We start from the raw sequence: 20,378 nt of genomic DNA, 5'->3' as shown, positions 1-20,378 counted from the left end.
AGAAGGTAAAAAAGGTTTAAAAGTGTTTCATTGGTGCTAATAACCAGAATAAAAAAGTGTAGATATTTAAAGAAAAGGTATATAGCTATTAAGGATAAAAGTAGGGTACAAATAGCTGGCTTAAAGATAAGATTTTATAGTTTTATAGAACTGTGAATACTTTGATGATGGTAAGGAAAATGTGACATCTTACACTATAGATATGGAAGAATCTGGAGTTGCTAAGATTCTCCTGTGAAAAAATAGTAGCCCTGGTAATCAGATTACTGTTACTTCTGACACCTAAAATGATGAGTTGTTTTTTTTTCTGTCGGGGAAGGTTCGTATTATAAATCAGTCATGTTAAAGATGCTCAGAGTTCTGTAATACACTCTGTTGGTAGTCTAAGGTTAATTGGATGGACAATTAGTCTTTGATCATGTGTCAAAGATGTGGTGGAATCCTGCCAAAGAAAAAGGTGGATTAAACTAAATGTCCATGCATGTTTCTTCACTCTCCATAATTCTATTATTTTGAGAATAAATTTCGTCAAAAGGTCTAAGTGACAGTTATGAATTCCACAACCCTGATGAATTAAAATGCAAGGCAGAGGTCTCATACTTTAGGGGAGAGAAGAGCAAGAAGCTGCTAAAACACCAGAATACATTGCTTGTACATTCTGAAGGCACATAAATAATATCAATAACCCAAAGAAATTTGAAGAGGGAAGCATATTAATTTAAATATAAGCCTTGTCCTCCACATACATTTATTTAACAAAAATGCACTGAGTAATTTATGCACAGCAATGTATTAAGCAGTAAAAATAAATCCATTTTACATGTTATTACAGAGGGTGAGAGGAAGCCCTAACCAATCCAAGAGCAATTACATGACGTATATAATTAGAGATTAGATGTGGTGCAGACTATAAGAGCTCTGGGGTCGTAAGTGAGCAGGTTCTCTATGAAATAAAATGATCAATAAAGATAGCTAACAGTAGGATTAAACTGAATCCTTAGGCAAGGGAGCCCTTTGTATTTGTGGGTTAGAACAAGAGTACAAATTGATACACTTACCTTGCATCTCCTCCCCTTTTTTTCCTACTTCTAGTTCTTCCTGCACTCAACGAGCCTTATACACATGTGTATGGACACCCTCAACTAAGATTAAATTCTGCCTATAATATGGTCCTTAGATTAAATCTGAGCTGCATTCACAAGAAACAGTGTAGCATGTTGTGCTTTGGTTTAAATGGGGACTCACGCTTCATAACCATGAATTCATATTTACTGAATAACATATTAAACAACTATTGGGAAATTTGTCAGCAAAGGCCCCTGGCATTTGACCCTTCTCTTTAAAGACCCCAAATCTTTCTTTCATTACCTAGCCAATAGTTGCTCTTGGGTTATGTCTTAAGTCTGTGTGGCCAACCTCCAGCGTGGCCAGCCTCCAGTGGAAGCAGACTTTGGGATCATTTGAGCAGAAAATGCAAATCCTGATGTCTAAGACTGTGGACTTGAAGGACACCACAGGTTTTGAGTAGGGACATTCCCTTGGTTCCATACCCCTGGTCACATGGGATGGGTCACAGCTAGAATAATGCAGAGCTAGGCTACTCAAAGCAGACGATTTAGGGAAGAATATAAGATATTTCATGGTATGAAATTACAGAAGGATGTCAAGGCTAATTTCTGATTAGTTATTAGGGATTAGAGATTAAAGAAAAATTTACAGCCAGGATTAAAGATGGGAATGGCTAAGGAAGACTGTAAAGGCGGATTGGGGTAATTAATGAGTTTGGCGCTAAGCATGTGTTCCACTTTTCCACAGCCACTGAGTGAAAATAAGCTGGGAGACAGAAGATGAATCTGTTTTTAGCTACTGTGAGGAGGCACACTGTGCTCATATGAGCTCACATTAATTAAAGTGCCTTTTCAAGTAAAGAAACAAAGGTCTGTTTCTAAAAACACAAAGAAAAATTTAGTTGTACCTAGCATTCATGTCACCCACAACTTAATAGCTGTGGTAAGAAATTGTTAACTTTCTAATGGACCTATACACATTTCTCTTATCCTTTCTCAAAGGGCAGCATTACACTAACACTTGAAAAGGGATTTTTTGCTTTCTTTACAAGTGTCATCATTTCATTCTCTGAACGCTTCAAAGCACATGAAGTCAAGAGAATTAGCACAGAGTCTCTTTGAAATGTGCATTACAATGATATTGCTTCCACTTCATATTATTGCTTCATTTTTAGACACTACACATATAGGATTCCGGCCCAAATAAGATGCAATTATGGAGGAAGCCTTTTCCTCTTGAAGTTTTAAGAGCTTTCCTACTTTACTGCAATTTTGGAGGAAGCAGGAACTCTTTAGAGAACTCAGTAGTGCCCTAAATGGCATGCTCAGGCAATCAGGCAATCACTTACCCTCACATCATTCAATGTTAAAGTGAAATTCACAGGAGATAATTCTATTTCAAAAATTGATAGTAATAAAGAAGTGACCAAATAAATGATTCTTTCTTTCATTAAATGCATAATCAGTGTGTAAACACTTAAGCTAAGCAAGACTTTTTCAACATAGGCAATACATCTTTTATTCCATCACTACTTCCCAAGAGTAAAAGCAAATGACTTTTCTTGTGTACTTTGAAAATTATTATTGCATTTCTCCTATTGTCTTCCCAAACCAGACAATTATTTTTAGAAACAATAACTGTGGAAAATTAAAATTCTGATTCCTAGCAATAATATTATTATAACCATCTAGTTCCTAGAAGAAACAGCTTTAAAGTCAGACATGATGGGAAAGAGGAAAACAACCATAAGCATGTAGTATCTTGATAGGTACTGGCATTGCCTCAAACTAAAGCAATGTATTTGTAATCTTATCAGTACTCAATATATTGACCTTAAACACAATTTAAGAAATAAAATAAGTTGACTGTTTTTATTATCCTCATGTACATCTTTACTACATGAACCTGGAGTTTGGTCAATTTAAATTGCACATTCTCCGAATCAAATAAGAAATGTCTCAATGCTATGAAATACATGTGAATTCATTAAGATAGAGTCATCATGATGTGTAGTTTCCAGCATCAATATGGTCCTTAGATTAAATCTGAGCTGCATTCCTAGGAAACAGTGTAGCATGTTGTGCTTTGGTTTTAATGGGGACTCACGCTTCATAACCATCAATGCATATCTACTGAATAACATATTAAACAACTATTAGGAAATTTGTCAGCAAAGGCCCCTGGCATTTGACCCTTCTCTTTAAAGACCCCAAATCTTTCTCTTTATGTGCTCAGAAATACTTAGGTCCTGAGAGACTAACCTTGCTATCTAAAATGTCCACAGAGCTGTACCATACACCAACTTTCTGTTCATTATTTTACAATGGCAAATAATGTCATAGAGACTGGAAATACTTAACTTCAGTGTGGCCAGCACATTATCTCCTCTGCAGTCTCACACTGTGAGAAGAAGCCAAGTCAAAATCAGAAACCACTTTATTGATTTACCATGAGAACTAATGGTCTCAGGAGAGAGAAATACTCAAAAGTCCATTACATCAGCACATTCTCTTCATGAGAAGGACGTGCACAAGGGTGGCTTGGTGAGCTTGGAAACGAAACAAGAGAACTGTCTGAATCAAAGCTTAATGTGCCTGTCTGAGATGGCTGGAAGCCACTCTCATGATTGTGATGAGTTTCCCTCCACGAATGGAAATCTCCATCCCTTTGGCTACAGAACTTTACAGTTATTTTTATTCCAGAGATGGGCTTTCCTTAGGAGATGGAGATATTTTGAGAGGATGGTTAATGTACACTCTGCTGTATAGTACTTGAATCAGTGTGATGCCTATATTCCCTGGTGACTTTCCTTTTATTTTTGCTTTTATGGCTGACGAAACCTTTCTTCTGAATGGCACAAAGTGTTTTTTATTATTTTTTTCTTAAGTAGTTTAATGTCGTTCATTTAAAGTACTCCTAAATCCTTCTGGCTTTTTAGCTATCCTGTCACTTACAGATAAATTTCAAAATCTACTCTTTGCATGTATATGTATTTTTTCTATGTAGCAATTTATATTTCAAAGACAATTGATTCTCCTACTTTCCAAATCCTTAAATCCTTAGGGAGTACCTGAGTGTTGCCCTTAATAGTGTCAAGCTTTATTATTTTTTTCCTTTTATGCAAAACTAGATCATATATAAGAGTTTACATAACTTATTTAAGATTACACAACTGGTATGCCATGATGCCTAGCTTCAAAACCAGCTGTTTCTCATTCCTAGCCCTAAATTCTTTCCTACCGTATTAAGCTACTTCTTGGCTTTCCTGTAATCCTTACCTTTAGCTTTGTTAAATTCTTTGTCTCATTAACAATTGTATTTGATAATGTTCTGATATATTCATTATTAAGAAAAAATGTTTCTGCACAGTTACCGTGACATTTCTGTGGTACTTTTTGTAGCAAATCTTACGGAAAATACTTGCTCATATGCAATCTCGCCTTCCTTATTTTTCATTGTCTCCTGAAGTATTATTCTATGTGTAATTCTATTCATTCAATTCCAAGAAACTTTTATCAAGGTCATCAGTTACTTCGTGTTAGCAAACCCAATGTTCAGGCTTTTGTGGTTTGTAAAAACATATTCAGAAAAATTAAATACGTCTTTTGTAAAATAATTTCTGCTCTTAGAGACTGCAACTCCATAATCTCTTGGTTTTCCTCCTGTCTTAATGCTTGTTCCTTCTCATTTTTCTTTTCCAGCACTTTCCCTTTGACTAACCTCTTAGTGATTTAGTGCTCCAGGCTCAGTTCCAGACCTTCTGCAGCTCGACCTTTGCACTCTCTCCCTAAGTGACCTCATTCGGTCTCATGAATTTAAACACAATGTATATGTCCCCATTTACATTTTTAGCTCTGCCTTTTTCTCAGCACTCTAGTATATTCAGTAGTCTACTTGACATCTCTATTTAGTTTTCTATCCATCATCTTACCCTTAATGGATACAAAATGGACTTTTTTACTTGCTTCCATAGCTATCACCCCCAGATATCCTCACTTCCGCATCTGCTTAATCATTTCCATTTCAGTAAATGGCAACTCCATCCCCACAATTGCTTGAGTCAAGTGGTTAGAAGTCATTTGTAATACTTTTCTTTCTCCATTACATCCAAGTCATCAGTATATCAATTCCCTGTCTATTCAGAATATATCCTGAATCACACCACTTCCCTGCACTCTGACTACTGTCAGAATATTTCAACCAGCCACTATCTCTAGCTTAGGCTATTGGAATAGCCTCTTAACTGTCCTCTCTGCTTTAACTTGTACCCTTGGCAGCCCAATTCTCCACCCAGCATATAGAAGACTATTTTAGAAATGTAAAGCAGATTATTTTTCTTTCCTTTTTAATCCTCTTTATTTCCTTCCATTCTAACTTTAATCACATTTAGCATTAAATGCAAATATTTTACCCCTTATCTATCTTACTAGAGCATGAACTATGAGAGCTGAGCTCTAGCTCTTTACGTTCTGTCGCCATATCCCAGCACCTGAAAAAGTTGCCCAGAACATTATAAATGCTTAGTAAAATTTAAAAATAAAGTAAATAAATAATAAATAAGCAGTACCCCAATTGGAAGAATTTGGTACATTTGAAGTGTCATTTGATGGTCACTAGATGTATGCTGTGAAATCTGTCCTGATTACTTTTGTTTCCATTGCTTCCCTAATTGAAAAGCACTCCATCCTGTGCTTTCACTCAAACTCTATTCATTCTTGATGGACTGTCAAATTCACTCCCAATTACAGTCCTACCATTAGATATTTCCTATGACCAATCATCTTTATCTGCCTCTAAAATCCTATGAAAGAGTGCTAACACTCCTTTGCGGTGTTTTCAGGCAGCCTTAACTGGTTGCTTATTATGCAAATATCCACAAACTGCCAAATATGTACAAATAATACATACAAAACATATAGTTAAGGCCCTATTGAGATTCTCTCTTCCTCTAGGACAGATAGCATGCCTTGCTCTTGTCTGTCTACTCTTTCTTTAGTGTTATACACACAAGCAATATTCAAAATAAAGTAGCCTGCTAATTCATTTAATAAATTGAGTGTGTATGTGCTACTCAAAATAAGAATTTATTAAATGGCTATAATTCATTGGTTGAACATGAAAACACCTGAAGGAGAACATATTTATATGCATTCTGTGACAATTATGCAGATATAAACACAAGTTAAAAATTGTATTCCATTCATGCATTTATGAGTGAACCAAGCAAATTATACAACCAGTAGAAAGAGAATGCAAAACACACACACATTTATAGATCAGGAATATCGAAAGATTATACAAACGGAGGCAAACACGCTTTCCATTGGAGATATGAATAGATCGTTGAAAAAAAGTCTATTGAACCTCTACCAGACAAGACACGATTTGCATGTTTATAGATAGGAATTATTTTTGTGTTACTCTGAGATAACTATAACTCAAGCAGTTTTAAAATATCTCACAGACAATGAAAGATAAGAATCAGATAACCCAGGTGGATGTCCTGTGGACAGTACACATTTGAGCACAAATTTCTCTCTGTCATTGAAGTCAGCCTTTCTGTATAGGTTAAATGAAGTTGGATGCTTTATAATGTATTTATTAAAACAGTAAGACATGTATCGTGTATTATAGGAAGTAAAACATGCATGTTCTTACGTTTTCTTTTTTTTTTTTTTTTTTTTTTTTTTTTTTTTTGAGGCGGAGTCTCGCTCTGCCGCCCAGGCTGGAGTGCAGTGGCGCGATCTCGGCTCACTGCAAGCTCCGGCAGGAGAATGGCGTGAACGTTTTCTTTTTAAGTGCTATTTTATATAAATTTAACAATATTTGTAACATATACATGGCAAACATTCTCCAACATTTTCTCTGCTCTTTGACTTTTATTTTTTGATATTTAGAAGACTTAATGTGTATATCATTAAAACAATCAGTAAATCCCCTTTCTTATGCTTTTATTTTGCTTATTGTTGTTGAAGAACTTGACTCTCGTTCTCAATGAACGGAAGAACACTTACAAATATTTATTGTGATTTGTTAAATTTTTTATTCTATTACATATAATGCTGTGATTCACATGGAAATTATTTTGATAAAGAAATTATCAGAATTGAACTGCATATTTTCTTGATAATTAACTAAATGCTCTCCAACAAATGACTTATCTCATCCTTACTGCACTAATAAAAATGTAATTTTGCTTATATACTCAGAGGAATAACTCACTGTTTTAATGTGTTTGTGTGTGTGTGTTAGGTATAAATAATGAGAAACAAAGGTTTGTCTCATTGTATGTTTCATGATTTCTACATGATTATGTATTCATGGCTGATTGCTTTTTATGCAAATTCATTTTTACTAATTATTGAAAGTAGATGGGATATAAGGTAATCTTTATTGCTAATTTTATTCTTTGTAATAGAAAGTAACCTATTTTTATTCAAAATATTAGTTGAATTTGACAGGATACTCAGTTGATGTCAACATATTTCTATATGTAATCATGGCATCAAGATTAATATGTGATCTTTTCATTCTGTTCAATGTAAAATGATGAAATTAACCCTTTTTATTTTGTCTAATATCTGCTTCTCTCACTTTCTGTGTTATTAGTTTTACCTGTAGTGATTTTTGACATAATGCATTATTTTTAAATACTACCTTAAAGTATATTATTTTTTCAACATTTTAGAAAGGTTTTGTGCACATTGTTTTTTATTGCTTCATAAATAACTGAAATAATTTTATTATTTTTATATGGATAAAGTCTTGACTGGAGAAACAGTTCAACAATATTGACCATCTTTTTTCAAATCCCCTTAGGCCAATGGGCAGGTATGTAATAATAAATAAATAAACTCAACCTCTGAAGTTAGTCAGACTTAGAGGTACAACCTCCTTTCACCACATAGTTTGTCTCTCACTTCTGAGTGGCTTGATCTTATTTATATTTTCTGCAAAGTATTAACTAATTTCTCCTTTATCCTTGATTTCTACATTTGCTAAGCCAGTTCTGGTTAGCGTATTTTATTTTTTGTTCCTCAGAGTGGCAGTGTTTTTTTATATGTTGGTTTAGCTCACTTGGAATATAATGAGCTTTTTGCCTCTGAAAGTTCAGGGTTTTCTTCATCTAAATAAAGTTCATCTTGTTTGTTTTCTATTATTTCTTTTATTGTGATTCATTAACATTACTAGTTTTTTCTTTAGGAAACACAATTTTTCTCTTTTTACTCTCTTGTCCTCTTTTTGACGGCTAATAAATTCTTAGTTGGATTTTCTGTTATGTTTATTTCTATTTTCACTAGAATATTTTCATTTACTTGTCTTCCTTTATTATAATATCTAGCTGTCTTTGCATTTCTGCTTTTTTCTTAGTCAACACACTTTCCCCATCATTTCAGGCCTTAGTATCTCTTGTTTTTAGCTCTAATTTTATTAAGTTCATAATTTATGTGACTGATTTTGAGAGCACAAGGCATATGCTGTTTAAAAAAGAAATGGATTTTCTTGAGTAAATTTTTTCCAGAGATATGATCTCTGTTCGACTCTGGAATATCATATTTTTTCTATAAAATTTTACTAAATATTTTCATGGGCCCAGTTTGGTTTGTTTTATTTTTATTGATTCAATAAACATTTATTCAGTTCTACTATTTTCCAAAACGAACATAGATTAACTTTCTTGGTATCCCCCTAAAGAAGTCATTGGACTCTGTTCCAACATATGTCAGGTACTATATGATGCAATGAGGATGCCCCAAGAGGAACAGGGAGAGAGAGGTGTCTCACTGGTGAGTTTCTCTTTGCCTTCCAGTTTGGCAAGACTGTTGTATTTTCCTTATGGCTCACCTTAATAAGGTGTGAATGTTGACATTTTGGGAAAAAAACACAATTTTTTCATTCCCCCTGCTGGGATAAGCATTTGCTGAGTGTATTAATGCATTATTTTCTACTGTACAGTTAATACCAAAGCATTTAATAACAAGAAGCCAGAGAAGTCAAAGGAAATGCTCCATGCCAGGCATTGCCAGCAGTGTTGATATTGGTTATTTTTATTTTATCCTGTTTCCTGATTTTCCTTGAAATGAATTTGGTCTCTGGGGTCTTCATTCAAGCTGGTTCTGTACATTTTACACCTAGGAGTGTGCCTTTAAATTTCTTGTGATGTTTTAGAAATGATGGCTTTTCTCTTTTAAAAATATAGTAATTATATTAGAACTCAGGAGGAAAATAAACTAGCCATCTATCCTCAAGTGTACATAATACCCAGGGATGCACTCAGTCTTTCTTCTATTTTAATTTAATTCCAACTGGAGTGGAGGGAGCCAGACATAGGCATTTTTAAATCACTTTTTATGATTTTTTTCTCAAGTTGTTGAAGCTAGGTTTTGGGATACATTTAAATAAAGCATTATCATCTCTTCTTAGGTATGTACATCCATAAAAGTTTTGGCTTTGTTTTGCTATATCACACATTATATGCCACATTTTGCTGCAGGAGTAACTCTCTTTTTCTTAACCTAGTCACAGACTGCTCAAAAGCGCTCTCCCCCTTATTGTGTTGTGTTCATTAGTATCTCCTATTTATGTTTTGTACTTATAGGGTCAGTGGAATATAGACCCTTGCACAGCATGCTGAAATAACTCCATAATTTTACATCAAAACATATAATCAATCAGTTTAATTTCAATGCAAAAAAAGAATTTCAGATACATTAGGTGATGTCCTACCAGTTTGCCCTAATTTTCACAGCCTCCAGAGAACTGGTGAAATGAAATAATGGAGAATTCAGATGCTGTAACTGCTTCTAGCTACTTTTGTGCCTCAATGATTTTGGATTTTATTAGTGCAATAACACCATTCACAGTTTTATATACTATGAAAATATAAATGCATATTATCAGTATTACCAGCTTGATGCTTAAGCATACTTTTCTATTATTTTTAATGGGAAGAGAGTTTCGGCCTCTTAATTAATTTTTATGATGATTGATGATGTGTTGTAAGTAATTCTCTATAGGCAAAACCCACTAAAACAATTATACGTAGTTGGTTAGTGCTATCTGTCTAATTCCTTTAAGATTAACAACATATCTAAAACTGAATCCATTGCTTTTTTATCACAAATTTCTTCTAGTGATACAGCCTCTCGGAAATTATGACCAAAAGGAAAACAGTGATTTATCCTAGATGCTTGTTTTGCCTTCATTCCTACTTCCATAGTGTCCTGGAACAATTTTTAAACACTCCATTCTTCTCTAATCCTACTAACATTGCTTTAGTCCAGGACCTAATCCAGCCTTGAGTCTTATTCTTCTAATTTGATGATGTAGTGAAAGTTAGAAAGCCTAGGAACAGAATGTAAAATGAGAAGAAAGTAAGTCCCAAGGTGGAGACCTGAGGAATGGCACTATAAAGCAGCCAAATGGACAAAGTAGATTATCCAACAAAGATTGAGAGAGTGGCCATGCAACATGAGAACTTAGAAAATACCAACTGCATTTAATGATAACAATTTCATCATAGTTGCATGACCAAAAGCTTGGATTAAACAGAATGGGAGTTGAAGAATTAGACTACATGTAGTTTCCTTTTTAAATTTTATTTAAGAAATTTTATTAAAGGAAAAGAGAACTGGGGGTGGATATCTGTAAGAACATGTGGGATCCAGCAAGGTTTCTTGTAGCTGCCATTGTTGCTATGACGGGCATTATTAGAACATGGCAGCATGCCAAGGAGGTACAGTGGCTGAAGACTCAGATCACACAGTGGCTGTACAGATGGGCTGGGATTCCTGAAAAAGCAAAAAGTAGGTGGTTTCACCTTTCACAATAGGGCTATTAAAACTTGAGAAAGGAAGGATGAGTGTACATGAAAATAGAATTTTCGATCTACTGCTGAAATGTGAGCAAATCCCCTGTGGCATTATCTATTTTCTCACTGAAAGATCTAATTGCACTGGTAGGCTGAGAGTAACAATCTAGAAGATGAATCATAGTTTTAAGAAGAGTGGAGAAAGTAAGCAAGTATTACTGTTGTGTGTGGCAAAGTCTTTGATTTCCAATTTTATGCAAAATTTTCTTGAAATAGATATTTTCAAAAATATTATGAAGTGAGAAATCTGTCAATATATTAAGTACTTCACCTATCAACAGCATGTTAAGATATGGTTTGTTAGTCTATATTCCAGACCCAAGTGATCAGTCTTTAATTATAGACTGTTCCCTTGCTCTTTCTTAGTTTCTTGGTTTCTTTTACTATGTTTTGCTATTTTGACCACATTTTACTTCCTACTTATGTCTTCTGATTTGGGAAGTATGCGTACTATTTTTATTACTGTAGACAAATAAATAATGTCACTTCTCCATGATTCAGTTTCCTCATCTGTATAATGAGAAAAATATTAACAAACATCTGCCTCATATATTTTTAAAATGATTCTATGATATATATAAGGCACATAACAACATGGCAATAAATACTGGCTACTATTATGATTGTTTACCTTTACCTTATTCCTAATTATAGAAGGATAGATTTAGCTTTATTTTAGTTATTTTATTTTAATCAAACCTCATTTGTTGGGAAAATAATATGGCGTTTTAGACACAGAATATTACTTGCTGCAATATTCTTATTTCAATAATTGTTCTGCTCTTTTCTTTGTTCCATACCATGTCGACAATTATTTAGGATAACATATAAACTAGTAAAACTAGTATAACTTTACTAGTAAAACTAATAAAACTGACTTTACTAGTAAAACTAATCAAACTGGTTTTACTAGTATTTAATATACCTCAACTTTTAACCTTTAAAGTTTAGGTAGTTTATGTGATTATTTCAGTTTATGACTTTAATAATTTTATTTTTAAGATTAACCGGTTTTTTTGAATAATGTTAGCAGGAAACATGTATTGCTGCTTTTATGTTTGTGTGTATGTATCTGCATGTGTGGGTGGGGTGATATATGAGTGAGCTTGATCATGTCATGATCAAGACATGACCTTAAATATTAATTGGATTGGATAAACAATTGGTCAATTAATATTGACCTTAAATATTAATTAGACATAGAGTGAGAATTTGCAAAGCATCAGTACTCTATTTGTGAGGAATTGAAAAAGAGAAGGCTGGTAACCACAGTTCTTTCAATGTGTAATACTTTTTATACAAGCATTTGCTCACTCCAGGAGGGATCTTAGGAGTCTGAGAGACCATTTTAGTTGAGACATTGAGTTTAGTAACGTGTTCAGCCCTGGTTGTGGGAAGAGCATAGCTTTCATGCATTTTATTTTTTTTTTCTGCTTGCAGCTCTATTGAATAGAAATTTGTTATTATGAGAGATTATGTCCTATTAGGTAAATTCCACCATATTATTCATCCACTAAGGGAACACAGCAAATCGATAAAACACCATGTTTTCAGAATAAGTATAAAGAAAACATTTAAGTTAAACAATAGTCAATTTACTCTGTCTTATTATTTTTTAGATAATAATTATCTTTAAGGGAGAACAAATATGTCACCAGCTTAAATGTATATTACAATGACTAATTCACTGTAGCTTTTGTTTTTCTTTTTCTTTACTAAAAGCTACAAACTACAACTGCCATGCTTCTACTGCCATCTGTATCCTCATTAGCTTTTTAAAGAACTTGAACTGGGCCGGGCGCGGTGGCTCACGCCTGTAATCCCAGCACTTTGGGAGGCCGAGGGGGGCGGATCACGAGGTCAGGAGACGGAGACCATCCTGGCTAACACAGTGAAACCCCGTCTCTACTAAAAATACAAAAAATTAGCCGGGTGAGGTGGCGGGCGCCTGTAGTGCCAGCTACTCGGGAGGCTGAGGCAGGAGAATGGCGTGAACCCCGGGGGGCAGAGCCTGCAGTGAGCCGAGATCGTGCCACTGCACTCCAGCCTGGCGACAGCGAGACTCTGTCTCAAAAAAAAGAACTTGAACTGGATTTTTATTCATTCAGAGTTTAAGAGAGCACGAAAGCCCTTAGTGTTATGTCCAACATGATTATGTTATATGAATTATGATATGCTTTATGCTAAATAACACAATTCCTCTTCCCTGGAGAAGAAAACCAATCTTTTCACACGAAAGGTACTAACATGGCATATCTTAAGCAAGAAGACGTTACTCTGCAGCCCAGATTCATTAACGCAAATTTGATAGGATCGTTAAAAATACCTCTTGTTCGAAGACCATTTAAGCATATTTTAAAGCACTTTTCATTTTAAAATGATACTAAAGGAAGTTTTCCAAGGCAGTTTCAGGGAACCTTAGTAGTGATATATGGGCATAGCCTCATTCTCTGGCTGCCAAATGGAATTACAGAATGCAATCTCACCAATTTACTAGCTGTGTGACCTTGAATAAGTTTCCTAACTTTTCTGAAGCCATTATTTCATTTAAAAATAACTAGTATTTTTGTGAGGACTAAGTGAGGTACTACTCATTCATTTTCCAGCCTCATAACTCAAAAATGTTAATTGCTGTATCTCCTACATGCTCACCCCAACTTCACTTCGCACAGGTTTCATTGTTTTGTCTTTTACTTCCTTAATAATCATACCAACTTGAATATACCAGTGAAACCTCCAACTTAGCAACAACCTAAATCAAATTTATAATCTTTCATATTAACCATGACATATCACTTCCTGCCATATACTAAAAGTAATTATCAAGCATGCAATTTCTTGATTCATTGATACTAGAAACAATTGCATGCACTCCTGGCACTCCTCATGGTTTTCAGGCTGTTCTCTCCATGTGGAATTATCTTTCTTTCTCCCTCCTCTCAGATTGAATCCATGCATTCTTCAGAGAGTAAGGACAACTTCATTCTTTAGATTTCTTTTGACCTTGCAAATGCATCTGTTGTTAATATCAAAATTTTAAGATTCAATAGAACAATTTGGCTTAACCTGAACACACAGGCCACAATGACAGGACTGTATCTTTGACTCTATAGACGGCAATCCTCTGCATGTACACTTCCCCCAAACATGAAAAGCCATTTATTTTTCTTATTTGGCTTTTATGTGAGAAAGCATGTTCTTAAGCAGCAATAAAAACTCTTTACCTCTAAGTAAAAGCAGTGTTCAGGTAATCCACTTGCACGTCATGAGAAAGGAGAAGGAAGAGGAAACAAGGTGGGCTTGAGGAGCTTTCTGATCGGTGTCATCAGCTGAAATTTATAAGATTCAATAACGTTGATCCAGCTTATGAAACATCTGGAAACTAATTATTAAGAAAACATGTAATTAATAGTGGCTGATTATTAGAGTTACAATGGAGTCTTTTTTAAAAATACAGATTCCATGTTCCACTTCTATAGATTATGATTCCATCATAAATGATTGGTGCGAATATCTGCTTTACTGGACTGCATGTAAAGCATAGCTTTCATGACTATTATTTTTTTCTACTTTCAGTTCTATTGAGTAGATATTTGGATACTTGTGATGAGCAGCCAGCTCAAGATCATTGTGTTAGGACAGGGGTCAATAATTACACTTCAGATGTTGGTGAGATGCATAGTCAAAGCAGCCAGTGGGCACTAGGGGACCCTAGTTCTGAAAGTTTCCTGCACCCTGTGAGACAGGGTCTTCTAATGGTCTATGCTAAAACACTTCTTGTCTCTAAGTCCTTTAACCCCTTTGCATACAAACAATCTTTCTGTATCAGATTCTTTCTGATACCAGCAAGGTCACCTTCTCCAGGTAAACACAGGAAAGCAGGGAGGATACAGTACAGACTTGTGAATTTGATCTCCCCCAGGTTGTATCTGCTAATCTGCAAGGATTAAATAGAGACATGAGTCTAAGGAATTCCAATACCTCCCCATCTCAAAATTAATAATAGTAATAACTGAGAAACAAAATAAAATTTAAAAGTGTATTTTTTTAGAAAAAAAGGGGAAGATAATAAAATCAATTTCAGAAAGTTTTAGAAGAGCCCACCCCCCAGTTATTGGTGGAAGCTAACATATTCAAAATATACAAATTCATTTCTCTATATTTGTATTCCTTTATGTTTCATTTTACATTATTCCATGTTATTCGATTCATCTCTGATACATATTTACTTTATGTTACCTGCAAAATCAGTTTTTTTCTGCTACGTTTAATGCTTGCCTTCAGAAAGCAGTCTGATACTGCCCAATCTCAATCTTTTTGTGGGATTCAAACTTTTTGCAGTCTTCAAAACAATCCAATCACACAAATCAGCTAATAATAAAAGTTTGTATTATTATTACTACAACTATGACTTTGCCTTTGATTGATTGCTAACTTTGCATAGTACTATTTGTCAGATCCTGCCTTAAGCCATTCCAGGTACTCAATCATTCAAATTGATAGATATTAATTAATTTCATCATCTCTTTCAGCTGTTATCAGCCATACTTCCAGCCGGGCAGACTTTCATAGAGCAGCACAGTGGAGAGACAAATGCAGGACATTCTCATTAAACTTGAATATCTCGCTTCTGGCAGGCTTGGAGCCAGGCCGCTCCCTATCACATGAGCAACACAGTCACCGTTAACCAAACTAAACTCTTTCTTTGAGTTAGTTTTCTGACACTGGCAAGCAAGAAACATCTACCTAATTCACGGATTTAGTCTGAGTTTAAGTTTCAGTGGGCACATCAGCTATAATATTTGTGTGAAGAGTCACTGACTCATTCAAATAATATTTTTCACAAATTTTATTTCTTTTCTTATTTTTAATAGATAAAATTGTCCTGTGTTTTGAAAGGCAGAACATTTTTAGAACAAGCACAGTAAAGCTCTCTCACACATGCCTCCTCTTCCCCTCATCTGTACACTACACTTCCCCACCAGCAGGGACCTTTGTTACTAGTTTCTTATGTGTCCTTCCAACTACATACAAATGTAAATGCATATATTTTTTATTTATTTTATTTTTAGTTCAGTTTATTGCAGTTAATAATTATTACAGTTAATAACTTTACATATTTATGGGGTATGCTTTTGTGTGTGTGTGTGTGTGTATCTTGAAGCCTTTTTAGTATTGCTATTGTTATTACAGTCATCGCTTTGTATCTGTGGGGGATTGGCTCCAAGACCCCTGAGGATACCAAAATTCAGGGATACTCAAGTCCCTTGTATAAAATGGGGTAGTATTTACATATAACCTACACCCGTCCTCTCATAAACATCAAATAATCTCCAATTACTATAATAAATACCTAATACAACGTGAATTCTATGTAAATATTTGTCATATTGTATTTTTTGCTCTTGATATTTTTTATTCTTGTCTTGTTTTTTTCATTAATTTATTTTTTAAAATATTTTTGATCCATGGTTGTTTGAATCAGCAGATGCAGAACCATGGATAAGGAGAGTCAAGTGTACATTATTACAAAATAGATACTCATGTTAAAGAATACAAACAGCCAGGATGTTTTTTCTTCAATAATAAATTAACCTTAGCTTATTACAATTCTTTTAATTTATAAACTTCTTTAAGTGTTTTAACTCTTGTTGTAACACTTGGCTTAAAACACAAACACATTTCACAGCTGTAAAAAGTTATTCTTTCTTTATATCTTATTCTGTAAGCTTTTTTCTATTTTTAAAATTTAAAATAAAAAAATGGAAATAGTAAATAGATTGGATGAAAATGGTATTTTACCAAAAACTGAAACCTCAGTATAGTCATGAGAAAAAGATCAGAAAAATCCCAATTGAGGGCATGCTGCAAAATACTTGACCAGTACTCCTCAAAATGCTCAAAGTCATCAAAATTAAGGAAAGTCTGAGACACGGAGCCCAGAGGGGGATAAGGAGATATAAAAGACTAAACGTAATGTGGGATCCAGGAACAGGAAATAATATTAGATAAAGACTAAGAAAATATAAAAAAACTTTACTTAATAATAATTGCCAATTTGGTTCATAGTTGTGGCAACGTAGTACCAGTGCATTAGTAATGTAAGATGGTAAGAATACTTGAAGTTGGGTGTGTAATATGGGAACTCTATGTGCTATCTTCACAATCTTTGTGTGAATCTGAAACTATTCTTAAAAAGGTTTATTGAAACAATAACATCCTTTGACTCTCCCTCATCCTACCTCTGTAGAGATAATAAAACCTAAAGCCTATAAATCAGTCCTAACACAAAACTCAAAAGAAAAAAAATGTGCCAAAAGTTAACTTGGCCTACTTCATCATTTTGTACTGTCTGAGATTATTTTTTTTACTGTTCACATAAATTTAGTTTGCACCTAAAATACATAAATTATATATTTTTAAAAAATGAAATAGAAACAGAAAGAATATGACATAAGAAGTAGCAATAAATATTTTTGTATTCTGTGTCTTGGGATCTCTTGTCATGAAATTGTCTTCAGACTTGGGCTTTTGTATTTCTCTGACATTAGACAAAGTCAAGCAAGTGCAGGGCTGATAAAAGACATGAGACATTTGATGAAAGATTATCCTTGTCTGACAGAAAGAAGATTAAACCACTCCTGATGATTTACGTGAAGAAAAATCATTCCTATAAACAATTCCCCAGTGGGGTGATTTCCTGGGTATACCTTTCCAAATGAAATATATACACATATACACGTATTCCTCCTTTAGTGGAGCTGAGGAATTTTTATTTTTTTGAGACAGAGTTTCGCTCTTTTTGCCTAGGGTAGAGTGCAATGGGGTGATCTTGGCTCACTGGAACCTCCACCTCCCGGGTTCAAGCGATTCTCCTGCCTCAGTCTCCCAAGTAGCTGGGATTACAGGTGCCCACCACCATGCCAGCTAATTGTTTGTATTTTTAGTAGAGACAGGGTTTCACCATGTTGGTTGAGGAATTTTTTTTAGAGAAAATGGGCAAACTTTCTCACAATCTGACTTGACTTGGAAAAATCCTATTTCAATGTATAAATTCAGTGTGGCCACTAATGATAATTAAATATTAATATCATCTTTACTAAGGCACATAAAAGCTGCCTTAATGCAAGCAGGAGAAGAAGGAGGAGGAGGAGGAAGGAGAGGAGGAGGAGGAAGGAGAGGAGGAGGAGGAAGGAGAGGAGGAGGAGGGGGAGGAGGAGGGGGAGGAGGAAGGGGAGGAGGAGTGGGAGGAGGAGGGGGAGGAGGAGGAGGAGGAGGAGGGAGAGGAGGAGGAGGGAGAGGAGGAGGAGGAGAAAAATAAAGAGAAAGAAAAGAAAGAAAAGAAAGGAAGGAAGAAAGAAAGAGAAAGAAAGAAAAGAAAGAAAGAAAGAAAGAGCGAGCTTATTTGTAACAGTCTCCTTCATAGGAAAGTGTTGGGGCTGGAAGCAACCCGTCTATAACCTAAAGCCAATAATTATACTGAATTAAGTGTCTCTTGGTAATACAGGCTCTTATCAAACCCATGCTGAGCCTATTAAATCTCATTTCAATCTTAGCAAGTATTCCCAGTCAATTTAAACCACAGTTTAGCAAGCTGCCACTCTCAGGCCTTCCCAACAGTCTCTTAAGAATGGAGAATTTACTGCCAGGGCCATTACACCTACCAGCATTTGTTAACCACTATTCCTTCTCAGAGAGCATTTCATTGGTTAGCAGCCAGGAAAACACTCAATGAAGTTTTCATTCTGTCAGTTCTTCTATAGTACCAGGCATATACATAATATAATTAAATGTCAAAGAAGTTTATGTGGTGTTTAAGAGACTAGAATGGATCCTAGATCTGAAAATTGGATTAGATATATGGGGTAGGAGGAAGCATACATTGTTTCACTCCTCCTTCCAGATCTCAAAGGCTTCCACTAGCTGTGTTTATTATTCAGTTACCCTATAAATTTTTCTTAGTGCTTTATGACGTTCAAATAACTATCTATCAAAAGGAGTATAAGTTATTTTAATGTTTTATTGCTCCAGGAAAAAAACTCAGTGTTTGAAATACAATTCTTAGGAAACATATTTAGTATAATGGGAGTATGGAAAAGGGGCTTAATATAAGAAAAGTAAAGGAGTAAAGCTATTATATAACAAAAGCAATGAGTAAGACCTAGGAAAGAAATTCAGTTTTACATGTTTTCCTATCCTTCATCCCTGCAAATTTCTAATCTTCCTACTCAAATGAAGGCTTGCTTTCAGCTCTTGAGAATTTGGATTCTAATTGGCTGCCTCCTGTTGTTCAAGACAGGTAAAATAAAAATGAGATGACTTTGTTCAAAAATTATTTCATAGAGCAAACATGGGACCCTTCTAAAGATGGGTGCACAGGTCATACATACATGAAGTCAGTCCTTTTGGTGTTTACAACTCTCTTATGCTAACCCTTGCATTTTACATGAACACACTCACCTGCTAGACACGTACATGGCAGAAACAAGGTAGACCTCCTGACTGAAATGAGAGCCAAAGGGAATAGGTTTTTCCATCAGATGAATGGCCTTAGCTAAGCTTGCAATGTAGAGTAGAGGCGATGGTCTGGCTGCCACCTCTGAATTCTCAGACAGCTTGCTTTCCTCCCAAGAGTCCCCAGCCAGTGTTGTTTTGTCCTTGCTCACGTTTTCCTCTTCAAAATGCCTATTCATCCATCTTGGGCCTTCAAGCTGCTTTGTAGCAACTACAAAATTGGATAAAACACAAAGACGAAAGAACTACAGGGTGCTAATGTTTATTTTTTCTCTGCCAAGATTAATTAATTCATGCACTCTTGAAAATATATTCATTGGGTGCCTATGTCAGGAACTCTATATTTAAGCATGTTAGTAATAACCTTTTGCAGCAAAGCCTTAACAGAAAGAAGTTAACTATGGAAATTCCAGGGTTCATGGCTGGTAAAAGGTAAGGAGGAGACTAAAGTGCAGTGCTGGACAGGGTGGGGTGGGGGTGCTTGGTTAGAATAAGGACTTTTCATTTTCCTTTCTGTATTTCAATTAGTCACATCCAAACATCTGATTTGTTTTCAGTGAATCTAGTTATTAACTTTTTTTTTAACCAGTGGTTACAATATTACCAGGTGTGCTATTGAACAGTATGGTATTTCTCAGAATAACCCACAGTATGTGTCAATGGTAAGAGAGAGTGTGTAATGTTGTGTAATAACTAGAACTAAACCTCTTAAATTTTCATTCCTTGAGAAAGCACATTCAAAGGTAATCTCCATGCTTTTATTGTTTAGCCAATGATTTCAAAGCACCTTTTACATTAAGAGGCCAATAATCCTACTGAAGCAGGAACTTTAATATTTTAGTAAAACAAATAGAAACTAAGTAAGGAAGTTAAGTTAAAGCAGGTTAAAAACCATAGACTTTTATATTTGGAATATAATTTCTAC

The 20,378-nt window shown here is 34.9% G+C and overlaps 1 protein-coding gene and 1 long non-coding RNA gene across 5 annotated transcripts in view; one reads left to right on the top strand and one right to left on the bottom strand.

The window, feature by feature from the left end:
- LRRTM4 (leucine rich repeat transmembrane neuronal 4) overlaps positions 1-20,378 on the top strand; it is a 771,510-nt gene that overhangs the window by 698,030 nt on the left and 53,102 nt on the right. The window lies entirely within an intron of this gene.
- LOC129461897 (uncharacterized) lies at positions 10,104-19,879 on the bottom strand. The gene is made up of 3 exons (XR_008650717.2): positions 19,400-19,879; positions 14,164-14,268; positions 10,104-10,859 (listed from the first exon to the last, which is right to left on the bottom strand). It is a non-coding gene; the product is annotated as an uncharacterized lncRNA (long non-coding RNA).

This window comes from Symphalangus syndactylus, chromosome 14, assembly GCF_028878055.3.
Source record: "Symphalangus syndactylus isolate Jambi chromosome 14, NHGRI_mSymSyn1-v2.1_pri, whole genome shotgun sequence".
Lineage (NCBI taxonomy): Eukaryota > Metazoa > Chordata > Mammalia > Primates > Hylobatidae > Symphalangus > Symphalangus syndactylus.
Note: the sequence above shows the minus strand (reverse complement) of the source record. Positions and strands in the feature narration are given on the sequence as shown.